The sequence below is a fragment of the Miscanthus floridulus genome, chromosome 18 (assembly GCF_019320115.1).
Source record: "Miscanthus floridulus cultivar M001 chromosome 18, ASM1932011v1, whole genome shotgun sequence".
NCBI lineage: Eukaryota > Viridiplantae > Streptophyta > Magnoliopsida > Poales > Poaceae > Miscanthus > Miscanthus floridulus.
The window spans coordinates 29,852,755-29,861,676 of record NC_089597.1 but is presented as its reverse complement, the minus strand read 5'-3'; the positions used below and the strand labels follow the sequence as shown (position 1 = coordinate 29,861,676).

General features: G+C 45.6%; 1 pseudogene; it reads left to right on the top strand.

The window, feature by feature from the left end:
* The first annotated feature begins 1,353 nt into the window (after nt 1-1,353).
* LOC136523584 (uncharacterized) lies at nt 1,354-2,880 on the top strand (annotated as a pseudogene).
* The last annotated feature ends 6,042 nt before the right edge of the window (nt 2,881-8,922 follow it).

Sequence of the window (8,922 nt, the reverse complement as noted above, 5' to 3'; positions counted from 1 at the left end):
AGGAACAGTAGTTAGTAGCAATGGACACAGTGTGTTATTTTTTTGTTGACCTTGCATTGCTACCATGCAGGTCATCTTGTTTTCCTACACGGACACGGTTATATGTCTACCTTCCTTGCATCGCTTGGCAAGAAAATAAAATTTGCAAACATTCTCAGTAAAAGCATTAGCAGCCGCGAACTGAGCGAGCTCAGCTAGTTGCGATGGATCTTGCCCACGTAAGTTTAAGTTCTCGATTTGATACCGAAGCTTGTATTTTCAGGATTTATTGTAGGATTTAACGACGCTATTCTTTCAGTTGTAGGCTATTTGCAAGTTGACAGCGAGACATCTGTGGTGACTTTATCAATCTCGAGATTTGTCAGTTCAACCTAGTTCTTCGTAGGTGCTCATAAGAGTAGAGTGTGCATGCGTATGTTCATATAGGTGAGTATATACTCGTATATGTAATCGTCTACGTGTCTCTAATTGGGTCTCGCAGAAAAAAAAAAAAACACATTAGCAGCCACCTTCGTTCTTTCGTCTACATTGCGTAGGGTAGGTACGATTACTTTTTGACTTTTTGTCCAAAATGCCCAATTCCATTTCCGTGGTCGTTCGTTCGATTCCAAACTAAGGCACTAGTCACATGATAGGCCCTACTAGACGGAGCATCTGACATGTTCTCTCAACGTTCCCTCTATTTTCAATTATAAATCTAACTTAGCGAATTTTCATCCACGAGTGGTTTTCTCACATTTTTCTTGTTTCATTTTATTCCATCTTTCCTTTTCTCATTTCTTGTTTTCTTATTTCCTTTTCTTGTTTTATTGTTTCATTTTACACCAAGTAGTACCAGTGGTGAGTGAATTGTTCTTTAATCTCCTTTCTTTTACTGAATCTTAGCCGGAAGCAGCGGGCCGGCCTCAATATACTACTTAGTTGTATTATGATAATATAATTAATGAATAATCAATGATACTTAGTTGGTATCATAAATATTATTATTTTATCATATAAATTTGATTAAACTTGAGATCTTTTGGCTCTCCAAAATTTTTAAAATGACTTATAATTTGGGATGGATGAAGTAGGTACGAACATGTGTACTTGGTGTGCACGTTTGGCGTGGATGGGAGCGTTATTAAACAAGAGGGGTTTAACATGTGTGGTTTCGGTTCCACTAGCCTGCATAAAAAAGAGTTATTTGGATTCTTGCCATTATAATTTTTAAGTTTTAAAGAACGACGTTACTATTCTTCTTATTAAAAATTTGCCATTACTATTCTACTTCCCCCTCACCCTTGCCCTACGTCTGAAGCGTAGCTAGACCCACCTGCAGGTGCCATATTTCCGTATGGGTCCGTATTGCCCATGTACAAGAGGATAAGGCTGAGCAGCACGCCCCCGTTCTTCTCTCGCACTCTTCCTCGTTCTTCCCCCTTCTCTACCGCACGCCCGCGCCACCCTGCAGGTGATTGCGATCTGCGACGGGTGATCGATAGGTACCTCGGCGAGGCGCTGGCAACGCTCGCTGAGGCAACACATGACACCGAGGATGCGGACGACGCGGCGGTGACGGCGCTCGGCCTGGTGACCTCCGCTCTGGAGATGTCGCCCTGGGCCGAGGCGGCGCTGGAGCTCCGGGCACGCGCACTCCTCACGCTCAGGCGCTACCGCGACGTCGCCGACATGCTCCATGACTACATCCCTAGCTGCGCCAAGTCGTCCTCGAGCGACGACGCCACTACCACCACCTCGTCCTGCTCGTCTGGCTCTGGGGCAGAGCTCCTGTCCCCGGACCGCGACTACTTCGACGCCGGCGCCACCCGCTTCCTCTGCTGCCTCGACGTATCCGACCTCAAGCGTCGCCTCGTCGCCAGCTTCTCCAGGAGCTCCAACACCGAGGCCCACTGGAGGTACTTGGTCCTAGGCCAAGCTTACTTCCACCTCGGCCTGATGGATGACGCAGTGGTGCTCCTCCAAACCGGCCGCCGCCTGGCCACCGTGGTGTTCCGGTGTGAGAGCGTGTGCTTGTCGGAGGACAGCTTCTTGCCGTCGAACCTGCTGACGGCCAACAACGCCGCTCCCGCCAACAGAAGGACGTCGTCCTCCAATAAGTCCAGCTCTACAACAGTGTCCCAGGCGGAGTCCGTGTCATAGCTGCTCGCGCACGTGAAGCTCCTCCGCCGCCGCCGTGCCTCCCCGGCGAGGCCGTGCGGCATTTCAACAAGGTGCTCGACACGCACCGCAGCGTGCTGCCACACCCCTTCGCCACGGCCTACCTCGTTGGCCGTGCTGCCACGTTCCGCTCGGCGGGGCTCCCCGCGGACGCCATCGCGGACTGCAACCGCGCGCTAGCGCTCGACCCGGCCTTCATCCCGGCGCTGCGCGCGAGCCGACCTGCTCAAGTCAGTTGGGGCGCTCCCGGACTGCCTCTAGGACCTCGACCACCTCAAGCTCCTGTACGACGCCGCGCTCCGGGACGGCAAGCTGCGGGGGCCGAGCTGGCTGCCGCAGGGCGGCATCCGGTTCGGGGAGATCGCAGGCGCGCACCGCATGCTCACCGCGCGTATCCAGCAGCTCCGCGGCCACATCGCCGCCGGCGAGGGGTGCAGCGTGGACTACTACACCCTCCTCGGGGTGCGGCGCGGGTGCATGCGCTCGGAGCTGGATCGCGCGCACCTGGTGCTGACGCTGAAGCTGAAGCCCGATCGGTCGGTCTCGTTCGCGGAGAGGCTGGAGCTCGTGGACGAGCACCGCGACCTGGAGGCCGTGCGCGACCAGGCGCGGGCGTGCGGCAGAGAAGGGGGAAGAATGAGGAAGAGTGCAAGAGAAGAACGGGGGCGGCACAGAAGAACGGGGCGTTCTGCTCAGCCTTATCCTCTTGTACAGGGATAATACGGGCCCATACCGAAATACAGCACCTGCAGGACGGGCCTAGCTACGCTTCATACGTAGAAAAGGGCAAGGGTGAGGGGGAAGCAGAATAGGAATGACAAATTCCTAATAAGAAGAATAGTAATAACGTTCTTCAAAACTTGAGAAATTATAATGCCAAGAATCCCAATAACAAAAAAAAAACGGGTGATGTGCTTCCGAGAAATGGTGGGACAATGTACGGTGTGGGGACGAAGACAACAGCGGCAAAGTCTTTCAAACAAAAAAAAAACACAGCGGCAAAGCAAGAGGAAGAAGAACGACGAATATAGATGGACGATGTATACTCATGTGTACATGTACTATATATACCTCCGATCCGTCCAGAAAAATAAAAATTCTTACTCTATCCTTAGTTAAGCTATTCTAAATAGAATTGGAACGGAAGCAACTCATTGGTAACTACTCATATGTGCTTGTTTTTTTATGTAGATAGAATCATAAAACTTCCAGAGCAGTTTTTAAACTGAACCTAGGGAAGAGGTCTATCAAACATGTTTTTTAATAAAGAAGTGACTATATGATATTTTTGTGAATCGATTATCTAAAATTAACCGGAGGCCGGAAGCTTAACATACTAACTTTCTCATGATTCATTTTTTTATAAAGTACTCATTCCGTTTTAATTTATAGGTTGTTTTGGCATTTTTAGATACATAATTTTATTATATATTTAGACATATTGTATATTTAAGTGGGTAGCAAAAACTATATACCTAGAAAAGTCAAAACAATCTATAATTTCCAAAAGATGATGTATAAAAATCATTTTATGCTACCTAACCACTTGTCAAAACATATTGTCTCTCTTCGTCATCATAGTTGGGTTGGGTTGGTGTCTTGGTGTGACCGTGTGAGTCAGTCAAGGCCCGAATTTAACTTAATGCTAACTGTGTACTGTCTCTACCTGGGGCCAGTTTAGTTCCAAAATTTTTGGCAAAATGGATACTGTAGTATTTTCATTGTTATTTGATAAATAGTGTCCAATCATAATCTAATTAAGCTTAAAAGATTCGTCTCGTGGATTTCGTCTAAACTATGTAATTAGTTTTATTTTTTATATATATTTAATACTTCATATATACGTCTAAAGATTCGATATGACGAAGAATATAAAAAATTTTGCAAAATTTTTGGGAACTAAACTGGGCCATGGGCATCGTGTCGTGTGGTCTAGTAGTACATCGCATTGGCTCTACCTTCCCACGAATCCACAATCACACACGTACTACGCGCCACGCCGCTACAGACCAGGCCGGCAGACCCGGAATTTCGGCACAAACGCGTAGATGTAGCCCTTGTCTTGTTACAATTACAGGATACTGGGTCTCTACTGGGCTAGGCGCCTAGGCTAAGGCCAGTGTCAGCACTGATGTCGTCATCTCTTCTTTTTTTTTTAGAAAGGACCGTAAAAATTTATCGCGATTTTTATTAGAGGAAGAAAAGAAAAGCAAGTGTTGATCAAATTTATTTTTGAGTGAAAATCGATTTTTAAAAACCACACAACTAAGGAGAGTACGTCACTCGTCCCACACGACGACTTAGTGCATAGATCAGCCCACTGACAACTCACGTCACTATTTGCTCCGACGAACTTCATCGAGCCAACTTAGTCAAAGCGACCCAATTAACACCTCAACTTGATCGACAAGACTCAACTAGCACCGTAATATGGTCGAAACGACCCAACTAGCAACCCAAAATACGTTAACAACTACCTAACAACTAAAGCTACAAGGGTACCACTCGACAAGTTGTCGAACACCACTCACAAAGCCGCCTATAGAACTCGTGCACCACCATGGTCGAGCAAGAGCAGGACAGCAGCTAGAAGCCAAGCCCAGCCTTCCAGAAGGAGATGACACCAAAGGCGCTGCGACAACGCTAGCCCAATTATATGGGGAATGTTTTCACCCGTAAAAGCCAGCAAGTCTGAAAGGAGAGGCACAGGAACGGACGCCCCCAGGAGTAGCATCAATGTGCTTATACCATGTTTCCCCCATCCTGAGCAGAAGACCAAATTAAAGTGCTATCTGAATTGCGAACATTAGGGTGGCGTTACCGTCGTTATTCCAAACATACGGCTCCGGTCTCCGGTTTAACTAGTGTTGATCTAACTTTGGTTGTGGTTCAACAACTCCTGCTAACAAGTTATAAGGGTCTATTAACTATTATGGATCACACTAATAATATTAACAAGATTATCACTGTATCACGGAGATTTAAAATGAACTTAGGAGCGAGCAAATTCTCAGATAAAATAAAGTACGAGTAGATGGAATCCAGCAGGGTGGAGTTGGACACATTTTTTAATTATCTCTGCGTGAGCACATTCATCACTCACATCTATTGTTGTCCATCCTGAAAAGGTCTTTAGTCAAACTGCGTATTGTTTTTTTATATCAAGCTAAGTATATGAAAAAGAGAGTGACATTATGATATCAGATAAATATAATTATATTCTCTGACGAATCTAACTAACTTATTAAATATCATAAATAAATAATTTTAATTATAAGGCTCTCCTTTCAAATGATGGAATTTTTTTTTTTGTGAAAATGAACTAGTCCTTGTAAGGCCTGAAACTCTAGACTTGATTTACTACTATGCTAACTGTATTCTTTTCCGAACGACAGAGAGAGTAGTAAAGTCAGACAATTTAGCTGGAGTAGGTGTTGAAATCTTGACGTTATAGTCCATATAAAAAACAAATAATACTGAAGAGCAATTGGCCCCGCCTGTGAGATTCACGGAATCCATATCGAAGAACCTGCATGAACCAATGGATACACAGAAGGAATAAATAAACTAGCAAGCTTTGGCACGGTCTGCGACCGTTTCATTTTGGTACCAGTGGCACACAAAAAATATGGTTCTAGTTTGATTTTTGGGGTGCCTGCAATGGAATTGAGGCATTGTGTATGATACCTTGCCGTTCGCTCGAATTACTTCAGCAACACTTTTCAGCGGACAAACAACGTTTTCCTCTCTCACAACAAATCAGTATAAGCAACATGACTCGGTTGGCTAGCTGCGCCGGCGTGCGAGCAGCCCACCCAAGTTCAATCCCTAATCGACTCACGTGCCTCACCGTTGCTCGGGATTTTTCCGGGATTTATGCCTCTCGCGCGTGATGCCACAATGGGATTATGACGTGCCCGTCGCCTACGAAATCAGTGGATTTCGGTGATCTCAAGAAGGACGCGGTCTTCAAGATCTGGGTGTAGTTATAGGTTTGTTTGTACACGGTAGTGTGAGTAGTGTGCGTGTGTTGTGTGGGCGTGCGTGTGTACGAACAGATGCTACTGCTGTACCCAGATGAGAGGCAACAAAAAAAGCATAAAAACGAATCTCGTGCCTCCTTGAGCCGCTTTTCTTTCCCCACAGATCCACCAAAGATCGCAACAGTGCCCTCCGTTTGCTGCCAACGGGCAACGGCCAACCCAGCCGCGTAAGGGCACCACCAATGGAGGAAAGTGGTCCACGTAGACTAGAAAATATTGAGACTACTATTCATATAATACAAACTATCACTACTTATGGTTCATCCAGAAACTTTTTATTTTCATCATGCCTCACCTTTGTTTTCTCTCCCTCTTTTTTTTAGCATGGACCATATTCTCTCTCCCCCAAGCATATGTAGCTTCTATAAGCCACTATGATAAATGTAAATCACCTACTTTTTTTTATCCAATCCTACTTATCACTTGGAGCTACCAGTAAAAAAGGTGCATTGGGGAAGGCCTAACGGCGGAAGGGGAGCTGCAAGAGACGGGAGAGACTGACGGTGTTGGTCGGACCGTCGGGGTCGGGGGACACAAACAAACATTCTGAACCGAATCAGTGGTGGGCTGGTGGCGGATGGAGTGAGACGATGAGTGGGCCATCATTCTAAAATCGAATACCTTACAGTGTGCCCCGGACAAGCTGCAGCACGCCGTGGCGTGCCTCCTCATCGCCCTGCTCGCCGCCACGCTCGCCGGCCGCAGCGCGCGCCCCGGCCTCCGCCTGCCGCGCTGCAGGCCATAGGCTCCACTGGCCTCGCTCGTGGCCGGCGCCACCAAGGAGGCCACGGACGAGGGTGGGCTCTTCGGCTCCGCCGGCGCCTCGCCCAAGGCCGCCGCTGCCGACCTCTTGGGCATCGCGGCCGCCACGCTGGCACTCGCCCTGCTCTGCCGCCGGCGCTGCCGCGAGAGGAAGGCACGCCAGGACGAGGACGCACGAGATGGCGTCGTCTCCATCTCCATTGTGTGAGTGTGACGGCGAGGTCTGCGACGGGAACTGCTTCGATCTGTTAAGGCTTTTGGTTACTGTCACTGATCTAGTAACCGTAGTAACCCATCTTTTTAATAGTTCTGCCCAGATTGATGCAACAGATTTTTCATCCCAAGAATATGTATCGGAGAGGCTCTCTCTTTGATCTGCACAATCGTTTTTTTTCGGCAGGTGTGTCCAAATCTCTACAACTAAAATATACGGATTATCAACGTCTTCCCGGCAGGACCAAAATCTTCTTACGATCCATGACTACCCGACGCATAAAAGGAAATTCCCCCAACCCTTGCATGGCTGCTCTGCTTGGCTCTATCCCACACTCCTCCCTCGCAGGTTCCTTCGGGTCTTTCCATGCATGGAGGCATGCTGGTGCACCCCGCTCCAACATGCAGCCACGGTATTCTTATCTTTTCAGCAAATCCAGAAAGCACAAATCACGGAAAAAAATCAATAATAAGGGAAATGTTAACGTCCACTGGCAGGACATTGTTATGCCCGATTGCGTGCACCCCAGCGCTCCAAGATCTACGGTATTTTTTTTTCTTTCAAGGAAAATCGGACAAATCACAGGGAAAAAAACAATAATCAAATCCTGATGCCATCTATGTGCATCCCTATCCACAACCACGCCTTCGGTCAGCTATTAGAGATCACAAACGAAGGCCACGTTCGCTTCGATGAAAAAGCAAGTCGAAACACTGTTCCAACTGATTTGTTGTGAGAGAAAAACAATGTTCCGGCTAAAAAAATAAGCTGAAAAATATGAATTATAAGACAAGCGAACAGGGCCGAAGAGGGGTTAGTCAAAGAACTTAGATTATGCTTTTCTTCGACAAAGAATAGAAGGCGAGTACCCTATTTTTTCTGCTCATCAAACTTATTGAATAGAATCAAATAGAAAGGCCACCAAAGCTTCTGAATTTTAGAATGAATCTAAGGTATTCGATTTTATTAAGTTTTATTTACTACCAAGAAGACTGAAAAGAGGTATAATTATTTATTGCGTGAGCAAATAAAATTTCCTTTGTATGATAATCTTTTAGAATACTTTGTTTCGAAGACAAGGAAGTTCGATTCTCTGCCCCTAACCCTCCTAAACCTGAGAAGAAAGCGACAAAAGATATATTCACAGAGAATATCGTATATAAAAGAGGTTCTAACTCCATAAAAGAGGTAATACATCACATATCGATACATATTTTTTTAGATATCAAATGATACTTTATCTTTAAAAATGAACAAACAACTTATATGCAGGATACTTCTAACTACAACTTCATCCATTTGCATGCTTCAGCTGCAAGAAGTCAGACGCTGCATCTTAGACTAGAAAATCTTCTTGATCATCATTGATTGGTGACCAACTACAGCTTGGTATTCATGCAAAGCACGTTCTCTTAGTCAAACTATTGAGAGATTAGATTCTTAATTGTAGAATAGATTCTAAAACATGTATTGTGAAATACAAACTTGTTATGATTATCTTTCCGTAGCACTTGATCCCTAAAGAAGTACAAGCTTATCTTTCGCGTATCAGGAGGCATGAAGTGATGCGACAATTAAATTGATGTTTTAGTTTTGCATATAAATTTAGAGTTATATTTTAATTATCTATCTTTATGAAGACTTATGTAATATTGATTAAAACATTATGATTGCAGTATCTATTTTAGATAACAGTATAACACACGTGCATACATATGTTATCGTGGTATTATGTGTTTCCAT